Genomic DNA, 16,356 nt, shown 5'->3' with positions numbered 1-16,356 from the left:
AAATCACCATACCATTGAGTAGAAATAGAGCTGAAGACTGTGGGAAGAGGAGAAAAAGCAAACACTGCAGAGAGTACAGCCCTGTCTGGTGCACGGGGCGATGAGAGATGTGAGGCATTGCTGGGATTTGGGATGTGAGGCTGTAAGAATTAAATGTAAAATCTGAAGGTGATGGGGAGCCAGCGAGGGAGAGTCAGAATTGGGGTGATATGCTGACAAAGCCCTGAATGCGTTGGAAGCCGAGCAGCCGAGATGTGGACCTTTGGGACCTGTGCTGTGTGGCCCAGGTCCACAACTCCCATCCTCAGAGGCCAGAATCCAGGTTTTCCGGGTCTCCCCAGGCCAGCACCTGAGGGGGCCAGCTGGTCCAGGGGAACGGCAGAAGAGCAGAGGCCTCCTGGGACTGCAGCTGGTGTCGGAGGCTGGGGGCGCCAGGCCTTCCTGCGTTGGCATCTCTGGTGGAGCCGGAGGAGTTAGTCCGCGTCCTCAGCAACTCCCCACTGGGGGACCACAGCGTCGTGACCCATCCTTGTGGGACGTCCAGTCCGGTCTGGGCCTCACAGTGCTGGTCCTGCCAGATCTTCAGGGCTCGGCTTCGCTGCCGGCAGACCAGCGAGATTTTGTTGTTGGGGTGTCTTACTGGATTTGCCTGTAGCGATACAGGACTGGGGCAGAAGCTTGCAGAGGAAGGAGTATTCGGGACTGAAGAGAGGAGGCGCTTGCAAGACCTGGGGGTCTGCAGTACACTACCGTCGGGCCAGGAGGATCGGAAAACTGCCCACAAGCCAGAGAGGCCTGGGCGGACGAAGGCTGTTGGTAACCCTCGAGACGGACGCCATGCTCTTAGAAATACATTTTCTCAGTTTTTTTTTACAGACGAGGGTCTGAGCCGACTCCATGGCGCTGGGTGATGGGAGTCTGACATGCCTGCTCTTCGCGGCTCTGACCACAAGAGGTCGCCGCGATACCACTTTAAAAGTTGTCGGCAGACGATAAAGATATGGACCCTGGCCAGCTACTGTACCTTACAATTCAAATCATCTTTATTTGTCATTATACTTACACAGGTGCATAGTATAGTGAAAAGTGTTTCTCATTAGTCACTCAGGTGCAGTATATAAACAGAACAGAAGATAAGACAATAGACAGTAACACAATAACAATAACAGCGTAATAACATAACAGTGTAATCAAAACTGCAAATCTGCAAACAGAGAAAAGAATACAACAGGACAAAAATAGTGCAGAAGTAATTCGGGGAACAGTGCAAATAGTACGGTGATTAATAAATATTACAACTAATACAGTTTTAAGTACAATTTCAGCTTCCATTCAGTTGTCATGTATGTAGTGGTGTAGGAGTACAGTCACTGTGGGTCCAGGAAGAAGTGAGGAGAGATCATAGTGTGATGGGAGGGAGTGGGGGCGTCACCAGCTTGGTGGCTCTGGGGAAGAAGCTATTTTGGAGTCTAGTTGTGTGTGACTGGAGTGTCCGGAACCTTGCCAGAAAGTAGGGGGACAAACAAGTTATGACTGGGGTGAGTGGGGTCAGACACAATTTTGGTGGCTTTTTTCAGACTGCTGGTGTTGTAGATTCCCTGGATGGAGGGTAAGGCACTGCCGATGATGTGTTGGGCAGTTTTGACCACCCACTGCAGTGCCTTACTGCCGGATGCGGTGCAGTTGCCGTACCGGACTGTGATGCAGCTGGCCAGTGTGCTCTCCACCGTACATCTGTACAGGAACCCCTATAGATTTAGACCAGACTCAGAACTGGGCAAACGCCTGGCGGGTGACATTTAACATAGGCATAGTGCAGAGTGTTGCAATCAGAGAGCACAAATGTGCATTTTATATATAAGACTGAGTTTGGTCGAGTTGTTTGTTATTTAATTGTGGTATTGATGCATCATTCCTGTGTTCTAAACTCGTGCTCTCAAACTCTAGCAATGGAGATCCTTGTTTCTTTTGGGATTTGCTCTCATTTGAATTGTCAAATGAATCGTCTAGCCTCATTATTTTCTGTATTAACCATTTATATGATCTTACGGTCTTTTAGAGGTGATTGGTCAAACCAGTTTGTTGAAAGAACAGGTGCTGATATATCTCCTCAGAGGCTAGCTGGAGATATGACAGTTATGCAGCTGATTCAATAATTAGACCAACTAGGAGAAGGAAAAACCAGACAATGCCAGAAGCCCCAGGAACTGAGTTTAGATAGATACTTTATTGATCCCGTGAGGGAAATTGCAGTGCAACAGCAGCTTAACACACACAACACAGCCACAGTGTAACGAATTATATAATAATAGTACAATACATACAATACAATACAAGAGTTACTCACAGTCCGGACGCACAAGAACAAACTAGAACAGAACAGTACACAGAAAATCGTATCACACTCATATCACACATATGAATATAAATATAGATGTAACTATAGATATAAATATAAGGATGCTAGGATTTAGAAATCACAGCTGAGAGATGTCATGCTCGAGTTGTACAACACACCAGCAGGACCTCATTCAGAATATGGAACAAGTAAAAGGTTTATTCCATGCTGAAAAGGGAAGAAAGGAAACACAACGTTTCAACTGTGGAGCCTTCTTCGGGTGTGGGTCCTCCAAGTCAGCTGAAACGTGTTTCTTTTCTTCTCTTTTCAGAATGGAATAAACCTTTTACTTCTTCCTTTACAGCCTACACTCCCTACTCGAACTCATTCAGAATATTGTGCACTTCATGTACAGTATCGTGGTGCCAGGAGAAAGTCAGTTAATGGGCTTAATTAACAGCATGCACATGAACTCTAGATGCTCCAAAAATCATTTAGTTCCGCCTTACAAGCCGAACACAATACAGTACGTCACTCGGCAAAAGGTGCCCTAATTGTGATATAGAGTATTTCCGGTTGCCTGTCCCAATCAACGGTAAAAGGGTAGAGAGGTAGAGAGGCGCCTTGCTCGCCGGCAGGGAGTTACACTGCCCCCTGCTGGAGCTGCAGAATGAGGCTGACCGGGGGGAGGCCACTCGCCTCACTCAGCCCCCTTTGTGAGCAGAGAATCGATCCAGGGCGACACCGACTCCCACACCTCTTTGTGCAAAAAAGCCCCCCCTCCCTGTTTTCAGCCGAAACGAAAAGCGCAGATGAACACATGCAGAGAAAAATAAATTGCAAGGCGTCATGCTATTTTTGTTCGTTGAATTTATTTGAAATGTCATAAACAAGACGGGACGCCTGCTAGTTGTCCTAATGTCATGGCGTTCATGTCGGCTTGTGGTCGCCGCGGTGGTGTCAGTGTGTTGGCGCTGTTTTGAACCTTTGTGCGTGTCGTAACGACAGAGCTGAGCGGCTGCTAACGCATTGTACTACAACAGCGGGCGGGGCGGACTGGTGGCTGGTGGAGGGAGGGAGGGAGGGGGGGGGGTTGGTCGTAGTCGTAACAGCATTATAGCCTTACGCGCCGTCCGCTGTGCGTATGACGTCAGTGACGTCGGAGAAGCTGTTTGTTCTGGATTCGGGGAAAAAGGAAGATCCGCGCGCGCGCTGACAACCCAATTAAAAAAGGTAAATAAACGACTTTCGTTTTGCGGCGGGGGGGTGGAAGGAGTGTGTCGTATCGCCACAATACGATGGCTTTGGAAGCTGGGTGGTGTTGGGAGGTGGAGGGAGGTATGTTGGGGTACGCTTGAGGCCCAGGGGGTTGACGGCCGAAGCGACGGCGGGGTGCCTGCCCGCTGATGTGCGGAGCGCAAGCCGGGAGAGCGGGGAGTCCGTACGGGAGGCCCGAGGCTCGACGAGGCTCAGAGCGCTGGAGCCGGCGCGGCACTTTCCAGTTGGCTTGCACTGTGGGAGTTGTGGCTTCAGCTTTCGAAATCTCCTTTTGCAGCGGCCACTGTGGAAAAAAGGTGTTGGACCGAAAGAGGCGAGAGGGGCAGTCTTGCTGTCTGCTGGGTTGTTTAGCTACCTCCAAGGCCGTATTCGTGACAAAAGTTACGTTCGATGCGTAGCGTAGGCGTTGCTCTCTGGCGCTGTTGCTACGTGCGCGAAATCACGCAGGTCCTTTCGGGAATAGCACTGCTGCTCGAGTGGTATTCTGGAAGGAGGTTTACGCACTTCAGCTTAGTGTGGGCCCGTAGAGTTACGCGTTCTAATGAGCGTTGGGAATGCTCCTGTCTTGAGGAGAAAGCAGATTCCAGAAACGATTTACGCCACTTTTCGGGATATTTGGCAAATCATACGGGTTGCGGTGCGCAGATTGCGTAATCTGGGGCCACTAGACTTCAAAATTAGCGTAGCTTGTGTGCTAGGGATTTTTTTCGGAAGGATTGTTAGTTCGAGGTTTAAGCAAGCATAGATGAAAACGATTTAGTGCTTTTAAACCGCCATCCGACAGCAATGGCTAATGCGAAGCGATCGACAGCATCTGCAGGATATTAAGTGATCATTTTTTGTTGAAAACCCCGAAGCAGAATTGCGTTTTGGGATTTATTATACGAAAAAAAGGACTCCGATCTTCTTTGCGGCCGCCATTTTGTGCTCTGAGGAAGGGAGAGCGGGCGAGATCTTGGCGATTTTTAAAAAACCCCACCAGTGTAAGAACATTACACATACGTTTTTCTACAGATTGCGGCTCCGTATCTCATCCCCCTAGTCACTGCCTGTTCAAAATGTCACGGTTTGGGGCTTTTAGTGGGGTGATGGGCGGCGGGGGGAGGGAAGGCGCGTTGGAGGAGAGGGGGGGGGGCGGTTGTTGAAATCTGTAGGTTTGTTGTTACTCTCGCTCCGGCCAAACGCGCAACTCACGAAGCCCTCCCCCCCGTGTCGTGGAAACGGAGAGCGAGTGGGGCTCTGTTCCCACTTTCCTCCCTTTCCACAAATTCCTCGACAGCCCGAGCCGGGCGCCACTCCGGCCGGGACCTGCGCTTTCCGGAGGCCCGGCCGGAGCGGGCCGGCTGTCCGGGGGTGTTCCTCGGGCGCTGGGGCACGGGTGTCCGGGGGCGGTCTGTCCCAGCTGCCCGCCTGGAGGGCTCCTGGCTCGGATACTGTGGTACCGGTGCTGCACGGAGAGCGGCCCGGTCCTCTTGTGGCGCAGGAGCGAGAGCTTTCGTCCGCTGCGTTTGACACAGGAGAGGCACGCAGATGAATTATGAATTTCCAAACTGGGTGTGTGGGTTTTTTTTTTTCTGGTTGCAAACTTGTCTTCAAAAACGCTTGGAGCTACTTCAGTTATAAGCTTGTGTGACATGAGGGCTATGCATGTCTCGCAGCTCTCCGCGCGAATGCTACGCGAATTAATTAATAGATTGATAGTACTGCATAGTGTGCCGATGTACGTGTTATAGTATTACTAAGCAGCAGTTCACGTCTCGCTGCAAGGTTCAGCTAACTTATCTGATTAGAGATGATTGATTATTGAACTGGTGATAAATGTATAATCCTCGCTTCTGTTCTCCTGTTTGGCCAGCCCTGCCCAGGTATCTGACAGGCCCCAGGCTCTGTTCATCCAGTTAATAATATGTTGGTGTGTGTGCCTGGTGTGAAGGGCTCCTGTCCGAGAAGCAGCAGCGATTCTTTAACTGTTTGCCAGGCTGTCCTGTGCAGGAAGGAGGCCCAATTCTGTTTTGTGCTTGGTGGCCAGTGGATGCTGCCCTTTTCCCTCCCCAGTCCCAGAAAATAAATTCGGCGATTCAGCGCTTTCCTGAATTTCTTACCACAGAGGAGGGTGTGAGCTGGATCGAGCACCGGTCCTGGTACGGGGTGGGGGTGTGCTTTTTTTGAGGGGGTTTCCCTTTTCATGGCAGTTGGTTGCAAGTGCTGTCCCTATGATAGAGAGGCGAGTGCTCTGCTCCTGATTGTACTTTCCCGGCCGTGTGGCTGTTGCGGTTGCGGGCACCGGATCTGTGCCCCCCTCCTCTGGGATGCCAGGCGGGAGGGCGGAGGACAGGCCGAGCGGAACTGCGCTGTCGACGGGAGGTGGCGAGGAGGCGGGTCTCTGCGGTGGTCTGCCTCCTGCCAGGACCTCGTGGGGACAGCCGGTTCAGACCCCTTTAACTCCCCTGCCCCCCAGTACGCAGGCAGCCTGCACCTCCAGCACGGAGGAGGCCCCCCGCAAGTGCCTGAAACACTGTTCGAGCATCGGTCAGAGCTGTAAGCTCGCAAGCCACTGACCTTCCCTCCCCGTTTGAGTTCCTTCGCCTTCAGTTGGTCGTGCTGCTAGCCAGGCGCTTGAAATGTGTCATCCATCTCCGCAGGTGTGTGCGTCAGTAGCATCTTCTTCCTTGTTAGCCTAGCGGGCTCTGTGGCTGGAAGGTTGCCGGTTCAAATCCCGCAGCCGGCAGAGGAATCCTACTCCATAGGCCCCTGAGCAAGGCCCTGTACGATGGCTGACCCTTCTCTCCCTGTCTGTGTGTCTCATGGAGAGCAAGCTGGGGTTTGCGAAAAGACGAATTCCTGATACGAGAAATTGTATAGGGCCAATAAAGTGATGTTATGTTATTGTGTTGTAATCGAGGCCGACTTGCACGGCATTGGAGAGTGCTGACAGTGCAAACAGGGGAAGTGATTTCTGAGTGTCATCGGTGGAGCTGGAGGGGAGAGAGGGGGTGCTAGATAGTTCCTCTTCTCCAGGCTCACCGTGGGCGTGTGGCGGGCCGTGGGCTTGCTGGGGGAACGCTGTCAGACTCCCCTTGCCCATCGGCTCACCGACACCGCGGAGCAGCATCCTGTCTCTCTCTGTGACTTGTGTGTATGTCGGTACTCAGAGACGGGCACTGCAAGCAGAATCTTTGCCCCCCCCAGTTAGACTGGGCTTTCTGCTCTTGATCTTGGGCTGCCCTTCTCCCAGGTGGCCTCCTGCTGTTTCTTTCCACATCTGCTCACGGGACAGGGGCTGGGGCTGGGGCTACCGGTGCTGGCGGCTCCGACCTGATTTCCTCTTCCCTCGATCCGCCAAGGGCACCTTGGCTGCCGTGCCTCCCTGGGAGAACTGGCGCTGTCCTTGGGACAGGACACCGTCACCGCCGAGTCGCGCTGACAGTGACTGCACTGGGCTCTCCCTATCAGCACTTCCTTATCGCAGCGGGTCCGTTTGGTGGGTGAGCTTGGGGGTCGAGTGGTGACCTTTGCAACTGGGCTGAAGGGTCGGGCGGCTGATCCCCTGCTAGCCAGCTGCTCTTGTTTTAGCAGTTCTCCGGCCTCTGTGTCAGTCGCACTGCTGAAGCAGGGGTAATTAAAGCTCTGCTTTTAATTACTCCATTTCTGCCTGGTGAAAATCGGGTTGCGGAGTTTCAAAGCTCTAGTGGCATGGCTGAGGAGTGCTGTGAAACTGGAGGGGCTCCGACTTCTGTGAGACTACTTTAGGACCAAGGGGACATATGGCAGGTGATGTTTTTTTTTGAGACCACGCGGCAGCGAAATGAGTTTAGTTTGATACTGGCAGTGCGCTGAGGAGATTAGGAAAACCATCCCCAGACAACACCATCTGGATTTACAGCACAGCTCCTCTCCATCATGGCATTGTGGCCAATGGGTTTCTGTTCCCTGCCAGAAATACACTAAAAATGAGCAACACTGACAGGCTGAAGGAACAGAGTCTCTTTGGTCTTGAACAGGACCCGATGCATAGAGTCAAAATCTCTAAAGGCCTCAACACAACCCAACCCAGGGGACTTCTTCAGAATGAACAGCGGAACACAAATGGGAGGACATCCGTGGAAACTATGTTGAAGTGCAATGTTTACCTGAGAACAGGAGGCACATCTTTACCCAGAGGGTGGCGGGAGTGTGGGACAAGCTGCCCAGCCATGCTGTTGAAGCCGATACCCTGGCTTGTCTCGAGAAATGGCTGGATGAGTTCCTTGGGCCAGTTAGCCATTCCCAATAGTAGTGAGTTAAATGGACTTTATGGCCATAAAGGTCCTAACCTTTATGTTCTGAATGGGCGTTGCATCAAAACAGTTCCCGTGTGTTTCCAAACATCCCCTTTACCACCTCAGGGTGTCAGGCCTTTTAAAGTGGACATGGGCCTATTAAAATGCATCAACTGCCCAGTGATGACGGAAGACCGACGCGTGAACAGAGTTGTCACGGCTTCGCTAGACCATGTCTCTGCCCCAGCGGCACTGACTCTGACTCTGACGCGGACTGAAGTTAGTGGGAAGTGACGTCTGCGAGATGAAAACTTTTCACTACTACAGGCTGCTGTGCGTTCTGTCATTTTTGCAGGTCTGTTAGGTTTTTTATTTTAAAGGTTATTCAGAAAGGGCATTTTGCGTAAATTTATTTTTTAGGGTGTCTGGCTTCAGCCTCACATAGCATCTTCCTCCTCAACCTCATCAGACCATTGATGACGCTCATTATCGTCATTGGATGGCAGGAGCCTTAATTGAACCTAGAGAGTTCAAACGGCAGCAATTCTGGTCTTGCAATGAGCGTGCTACATTTTTAGTGTTAAGGTGACACTCATCAGCATTTTTAAAAAAAGAAATTTGGAAGCAGCAGTGTTGGGAGATGTTGTCACTCTTTTCCCATTGGGCCCCTGATGTTCTGTATTTTGGTTGTCACGGGGGTTCTGAGGTTAAAGAAACCAGTCTGCTGGCACGTGATCATGTACGTAATGAATAGTTACTGTGTTGCTCATTGTTGCTGAAAAATCAAACCAAGTGGTTTGATGAGGATTTAAAAGGTATTCCCAGATGAGACAAGATTGGGACTGCGGGCTGTACTGAAGTACAGCTGGTGGAGGTCTTCGGACAACATTCGCATCGTGTTACTGTAGTCCAGTCCTTTCTGTACCTGGTGTAGGATGCTCTGAACAAAAGGTACTAGTAAAGCACAAAAGTGATACAGTCTCCATCATATGTGTGTGTGAATTTGCTTAGTATGAGATAAACATTACATCTTCCGTAGTTAGTTGTCTCTTCTGCAAGAGTGTCAAGCAGCTGGTAGAAATCAGAGTGGATCAGACTGCCGTGCACTGGGAGTCTGGTCTTTTATTGTGCAAGCTGTGGCTCAGAAGGTCTCTGACTTTGTGTTGAGCTCTGTGAAGCTATATGCTTTGTAATATTATCTCACGGCTCTGGGTATTTGCGAAAACTCCAAATACGCTTAGATTTTCAAGGTTTGGTGCTGCATTCTCCTAGGTTTATTCTTTTACATGCAGTTTTGATAACTGCAGCAGCTGGAAAGTTGAAATGTTGGTATTTGATAGGTCCATTGTTACTTTGCAATCCATGTCTTGGGGCAGAATCGTACCCTATGAACACTAGCACACAATGTCCTCTTTCCTTCCCAGCCTTGTGCTCTCTCTGCTCTGTACAACCCATTGATAAGGGCTTGTTTAGAATACCTTGTTTCAAAAGAGCTATCACATTGCCAGAAAGTGCCTTCTGTGGAATCTGTTTGCAGGAGGACGAGGGGACTGATTCCCGACTTTACACTGAGAAGGCAGGCGACCAAAATCTTTCTGCTTTTAATTGAGGTGTGACTGAAGTATTTCGACCCCTGAAAACAGAGGGCTGACTCATGACTCGCAGAGGAAAGACAGTGTGCGCGCCCTTAGGATTTTGATCAGAAATCCTCCTCTTGAGAGAGTAACGGGCGTCTGCGACAAACTGCCTTGCCATGTTGCTCCAGCATAGTCACACTTGCCTGCGCTAGATTCTCAGCCTTTGCGGGGGGTAGTGATGTGGGATTTAATAAGATTCTAAGTGGCTGAGCTCGACCCAGATAGATGGTTGTCTCTGACCCGGATGTGCGGGGCTGGGGTACAGGTGTTTTGTGCAGCAGTATAGCTTCAAAGCGGGTGCTCACTTCTGAAGCAGTACAGTACAGCCTCCTCTTCATCGCGTGTCGATGAGATTATTGAAGTTTCCCGTGGGGAAACCCCTCACCCTGTTGTCCTGCTCTGTATAAACAAGTGCTTTACCATTGTGACAGTGAGACAGGCCTTTGACCTTTGATTTCATGTTATACTGTAATGTCCTACTTTGCACCCACGAGCTCCTGTTTTCCGTGTTAGTCTCTAGCTTACATGGTCACGCGTTGCCTCCTGTTCTTGTGCAATCTTGAGCTGAGAACAGGAGGAACATCTTTACACAGAGTGTGGTGGAGGTCTGGAACAAGCCAGCAGGCACTTGAGCCTGGTGGGCGTGATGGCCGTACCCTTCCCTGTTGGTCTTGTGCAGTTGCATATAGTTTTCCAAAAGTTTTTTTTTTTAAGCTGGATGAAGCTGGAATGGCGAGTTCTTCCCCCGGGAGCCTGCCTGGAGCCTGGAGTTGAGCTGCACGCACTTGGGAAGAGGGGTGGGGCGAGGCTGATGAGCTCCTGTCTTTCCCTCTCACTGGGGGGGGGGGATAAAGCTGAAGTAGCATTCCCGTCCTGTGACTATCCAGGATGAGCAGTGCTCGGGGGAAGAAGGGAGAGAGAGAGAGGTGTGGCGATTTTAAATGGAGACTGCAGCTCCAGGCCTCCTGTGCCCTTCTGGTCAATAGCTGTTCGAGTTTGAGGTGGGGTTACTGGTGGTCTCGGCAGTATCGCTCTGCTTCTCTCTCTTGTCCTGCGGACCCGCCAGCCTCGTCGTGTGGGAGTTGGTCCTCCCGCATTCCCTGCATCTGCGCACGAACGCAGGGCGCCGTCTGTCTCCCAAGAGCCCAAGCAGCCAAGAGCTTTCAGTGGAGCTCAGCACTGGGCCCTGTTTCCCTGGTCGTGTCCCCTCTTCCCTCTCTCTTTCTGCCGGGCCAGGTCCCTCTTCGTTTCTGCTGCCGGCTCGGAGCTCTTCAGTACAGTGTGGAAGTGGAGGGGCGTGAAAGCCCTCTGATGTGCGCGAGAATGCTAGAGCCCATTCTGTCCATCTAGCCCGTTTGGTCCTCGGAATTCAATTGATCCAAGGATCAGATCATTCCATTGTTTTTTGTGGGAAGCCAGGATGTCGGCTTTAATTACAGGGCTGGGCGGCTTGTGCCACACTCCTACAACTCTTTGTATAAAGACGTGTTGACTGCTTTGGATTTTTAAAGGCACCTCTACATAGTTCCTACTTGTGTCCTCGGGTTCCTGATTCTGAAGACGTCAGTGTACTGATTTAAAGGATGTCTTTCCGGAACTCGAAAACTAGAATCCTCTCCTGCCTGCTGGCTGTTCTTGAACATCTGAACGCTGCCCAGGTTTGAACTAAATCGGAATCTGATGACTAGCGAACACGCTCGCACATTTTCAAGTAGCAGTTGTTTTTTTCTTCTCCTGGCCAGGGTTTAGTCATTTACATGAAAAGGCTTGTCTGTAAACATTGCTTTTTAAAGTGTTCCTTTTAACTTGGTTTCTAACATGGCTTTACAAGCGGTTAATGTTAACTTCGTCTTTAAAGGGCTTTAAATTCAGTCGGCTATTGCAAAGAAGTATTCAGCTGGACAGAGCCTGTGGGTGTCAGGGGTCTGTCCTGGGCTGCTGGCTAGTTTACACGAACAGAATATTTTGTGTGGCTAAAAGATTTTCCCGTCACAGGTGAGGGTGTGGCGTTTGTGCAGAGGACCTACCATCCCAGACCTGACTGGTACTTGAAGTACGCAGACCAATCAGGGACCAGTGTTCATGCGTGCCGCTGTGTAACATTGGCTGTAATACAGTTAATTTATTTTTCTTTGTCGGGAATTATTCTTCGTTCTTGAGACTCCTGCTGAGACCCTCCCTTCTTTTATTTTTTTTTTTCAAAAGTCGCTGTTTGATATTCAAGTGTTGCTGCCGTTGCCGTGGAAACCGCATCCCAGGGCCTGGTTGTGGACGTAACCTTTGGTTCGAGGAAATAGAGAGAGAACGAGAGAGAGTGAGGAAGAATTGGGGAAACATTAATGAGCTGCTTTTACCTTGAGTATTTGGTTTTAGCTCATGGGATGTTTCCTGTCGGCTGTGATGAGCAGCATAAGAAAGACCTCTGGGCCTTGAAAAAGAAAGCGCCAAAGCATTTGATTTGTTGAAGGCTGTAGGTGCTTCTGCTGTGTCTCCTGTATTGTTATTCCTGGTGCGGACACTGTGTGTGTGGGCCCCAGCTCAGCGAGGGCGCAGCTGCGTCTGTGTGTTTCCATGTCTGTCCAGGGCACGTCGGCGTCTGCGTGAAGGGCGGAGCTGAGCCCCGCTCTCCTTGGCTTTTAAGCATGCTGCTCATCCTTTGCTTCAGTTTTCAAAATAAGAAGCAGTCGAGGCGTCGGCTGACCTGTGGAAGTGGAGAGAAGTGTGGTCCGCGGTGCTGGTGCATGGTGGGGGGAGAAGGAGCAGGCTTGCGCTGGCCTACAGTAAAATAATGAACCTGCTAGTGGAGCAAGCGTGTCGCTGGGGTGTCCTTTCTGGGACCTGGGGAGCCGCTGGCTCTGCAGGTGTCGCCAGCCTCTTCCAAGCAGCAGCAGCAGCTGAACTTCTCTGTTCCCATGAAGCCAGCAATGGGCTGATTTAACGCATCAAGAGCTGAGGTGGAACAAAAAGCTCCAGATGCACACCGGCCTTCTAAGGCCAGGATGAGACACCCCTGCTCCTGACTGAACAGTCAGACCTGCGAGTTTTGGGAAGCTGGTTGGGGGGGGTGACAGGTGCCCCGGTCAGCGAGGAGCCTGCCTGACAGCTTGGACGGTTGGCCATCGGTCTTGTTCTGCCGCCACAGTGGCTTCTCTTGGGATTTGGCATGTCGTCTTCAGGAATTGTGACCAGATCTTCCTTTCCTCTTCCAGGTGCGAAGGCCCCCCTCTCTTCTCCTGCGATCGCCGGGCACTCCTGACTTGTACGTCGTGACTGCTGTCGTTGACTGGCTGGGGGAGTGGCGGCGGGCTTCCCGAACAGGTCTGGATCTGGGAAGATGAGCCCTTTTAAGTAGGAGGGCTGGAGGCGGACGAGCAACAAAAATGTGAGTTGTTTTTTTTTTCCTTCCGCTGCCGCTGCTGCTGGGAGGGTTTTCGCCGGGCTTTCCTGTCCGCATCAGGGCGGTCACTGAGGCGTCCGGTTTGGGCACGGGGCTGGCGGACGAACACGGTCCGACAGGGCTTGGAACGAGCGGGGCTGAAGCTTGGGTGCCCGCTCCGCCGATGGGCGATCCCAACGTCTCGTTCCGCTGCCCCAAACCCCCGTGTTCAGGAACCCGTTGCTTGTGCTTAGACAAAAAAGAGCCCAATAACGCACACCTGGAAATCACACAACCCAGCGCTTCCTGGTAAAAAAATCAGGTGTTTGTCCTGATGAAGGCTTGTACTTGCCAAAATGTTGAGGAGTGTTAATTTTTTGGAGTCGAGTGTGTGTTCAGGATGGTACGGTGGCACAGTGTTTAGCGTTGTACTCGAGCTCGGTGTTGAGTTCCGGACCTGGGTTTCTCTGCCTGTGTGGAGTTGGTGTGTTCTCCCCGTGTTTGTGTGGCTTCCCCCCCCACAGTCCAGAGACAGGCTGGTGGGTTATTTGGCCTCTGAGAGGTTTGTCCCTGGTGCGAGTGTGTCTTTGCCCTGCGATGGTCTGGGTTCCCACTGCTTGCTCCCTCATGACCCTAAACCTGGATAAAGAGGTTAGACATTGGAGGGGTGGTTAGGTACAGCGTGTCCCCATTTGTGCTCCAGTGACCAATCTGAAATAGACGGATGTGTAGAAAGGTGGTGGGTGTGGCCCGGTGGTCAGGGCTGTGGACCTGTAACTGGGAGGGACACTGGCCAGGGTGTATAAATGGGCTTTTAAATCCGCCAGCTTCTCTGATTAAAAGGTTTCTGCAGCTGCTTCTTTGGCCCATCTTTTGGATCAAGCAGCCATTGTGGGCACTGTAGGATGCTTAGTCATGGACACCCCTGTCTCTCCATTCTCGGGATTAGAACCTGCCCCCGCTAGGATACAGCCTGGTTGTCCCCAGCCCTGGTTCTGCAGAGCTACGTTGGATTGTCCTGTATATATTCTGGCCCCTTACCTAGTTCAGTGAATCAGGTACTGGATTCCTTAGTCGAGATTGTATACAGTGTGCTAGGAAAGTTTGTGAACCCCAAAATAAATTTGACCTAAAATGTGATCAGATCTTCATCTAAGTCATAAAAATAGATAGTTATTAAAACAAATAACACACAAAAAGATATACTTTTTCATTCATTGTTTAAAATGCTCCAACATTAAATGTCCTTGTCAGAAAAAGTATGTGAACCTATGCTTTCAGTAACTGCAGTGACCCCCTTGAGCAGCAATGACTTTAACCAAACGTTTTTTTTTAGGGTAACTGTTGATCAGTCCCACACATTGGCTTGGAGGAATTCTGGCCCATTCCTCCTTACAGAACTGCTTCATCTCAGCGATGTTGGTGGGCTTTCTTGCATGAACTCCCTGCCTCAGGTCCTGCCACAACATTTCTATTGGATTAAGGTCTTTGGTTGGGTGACTTGTGTTTAGGGTCGTTGTCTTGCTGCAAGACCCACCTTCTGTTGAGCTTCAGTTCACGGACGGATACCCTGATATTCTCCTGTAGAATTTGCTGGTACAATCCAGAATTCATAGTTCCGTCGATGATGGCAAGCTGTCCTGGTCCCATGGCAGCAAAACAGCCCCAAACCATGATACTGCCCCACCGTGTTTCAAGGGATGAGGTTATGTTGGAATGCAGTGTTTGGTTTTCGCCAAACATAACGTTTCTCGTTTAAGCCAAAAAGCCAAAAAGTTCTATGGCATGCATTCACAAACCTGTGTGGTGAAGACCAGACTTTGGTAGTGAAGACTCAGGTTTATGTTTTTTAAATAGGGCAGGGCCACCCAAACTCACACCTGATTGTCATCCCATTGATTGACACTCCTGACTAATTATCTGATAATTAACTGATAATCCTAGAGGTTCACATACTTCTTCTGACGAATACATTTAATGTTGGATCATTTTGATCAATAAATGAATGAAAAAGTATATCCTTTTGTGTGTAATTTTGTTTTATTGGGCTCTCTTTATTGTTATTACTCAGATGAAGATCTGATCACATTCTAGGTCAAATTTATGCAGAAATTCAGACAATTCTAAAGGGTTCACAAACTTTCTAGCACCACTGTACTCTTTCACCAGTGATTAATTTTCTCTCCGCAATGTCTGGAGATCACATTCAGGGTCCCAGGATCACAGTCGGTCCAGAGTGCTACATTATTCTCTAGATATGTAACGGTTCCTGCTACCCTGGCTGGCTGGCTGTGGTCTCCAGGCTACAGGAGCTCATCCTGGAGTGGGGCCCTGGCTGGCTGTGGTCTCCAGGCTACAGGAGCTCATCCTGGAGTGGGGCCCTGGCTGGCTGTGGTCTCCAGGCTACAGGAGCTCATCCTGGAGTGGGGCCCTGGCTGGCTGTGGTCTCCAGGCTACAGGAGCTCATCCTGGAGTGGGGCCCTGGCTGGCTGGCTGTGGTCTCCAGGCTACAGGAGCTCATCCTGGACTGGGACGCTAGCTGGCTGTGGTCATCTGAAGCCCATGGGAGGGTCTTTAATTTGAAAAGGTCTTGCTCACCCTCTCTCCCTCCTCCTCATTCTCCCCCTTCTCACCTGCAGGGCAGCCGTGCCAGCTGGGTCTTTGTCCTGCGGGGTGGGGGAGGTAGAGTTCTTTTGTGGGAAGGTTGAGGGGTGGCTGGTTGCTAAACAGGAGGCTGTGCAGCAACCTGAGAGAAGGCGGGGGGGTGCCGTGGGGGAGGGGAAGTCCACAGGCTGCAGCAGCTTCTCTGTAGTTGAGAAGGTCTTTGATAGATTTATCGCTGTTTTAGGGGGGCTGGGAGCAGGGGGTTGTGGCATCGAGCTCCTTTGGGTTGCCTGGAAAATGAAGGGATCTCTGTCCCGGGAATTTGTTCATTGATGTTTTATGGCAGGACTCCCAAGAGCCACAGTCCTGCAGGCTTCGCAGGCGGCCTTAAACGGTCAGTGATCGGAGATCTGGATATGCGTGAACTCCTCCTAATCAACTGGCTCAATTCCGCCTTTCAGGGCGCAGCTGGAGTGAAGACGGGGAGGGGTGCAGCTCTGGGTTTAGACGCCCCCACTCGCTGGATAGACTGTTTCTTCACTGGGGCCGTCTTGGTGTGCACTCTGTGCTGTAGTTGCAGTTCAGTGCAGTGCTGGTTAATTAGGTAATTAGGGTTTGTATGTTCACATGGGTTTCCTCCAGGTGCTCTGGTTTCCTCCCACAGTCCAAAGACAGGCTGGTGGGTTAATTGGTTTCTGGGAAAACTTCTCTGGTATGAGTGTGTGTGCCTTGTGATGGACCAACTTCTCCCCCAGGCGGTACCCTGTCTTGTGCCCGTTGCTTGCTGGGATAGGCACGGCTCCCCGGCGACCCTGCATTGGATAAAGAGGTCAGAAAATGGATGGAAGGGGAAAACAGTTTGCT

General features: G+C 50.9%; 1 protein-coding gene across 2 annotated transcripts in view; it reads left to right on the top strand.

Moving 5' to 3' along the window:
* Positions 1 to 3,475: 3,475 nt before the first annotated feature.
* The window catches only part of brd4 (bromodomain containing 4), a 47,334-nt gene continuing 34,453 nt past the window's right edge, over positions 3,476 to 16,356 (top strand). The window contains exons 1-2 of one of the 2 annotated variants that reach the window (XM_088933186.1): positions 3,476 to 3,571; positions 12,722 to 12,894. The gene's annotated coding sequence lies outside the window, so the exon portion shown is untranslated. Of the gene's footprint in view, positions 3,572 to 4,298; positions 4,600 to 12,721; positions 12,895 to 16,356 lie in introns of those variants that run through there. The other variant, XM_088933187.1, reaches the window with a different exon arrangement.

Source organism: Atractosteus spatula, chromosome 14 (genome assembly GCF_055471065.1).
Source record: "Atractosteus spatula isolate fAtrSpa1 chromosome 14, fAtrSpa1.hap1, whole genome shotgun sequence".
Lineage (NCBI taxonomy): Eukaryota > Metazoa > Chordata > Actinopteri > Semionotiformes > Lepisosteidae > Atractosteus > Atractosteus spatula.
Note: the sequence above shows the minus strand (reverse complement) of the source record. Positions and strands in the feature narration are given on the sequence as shown.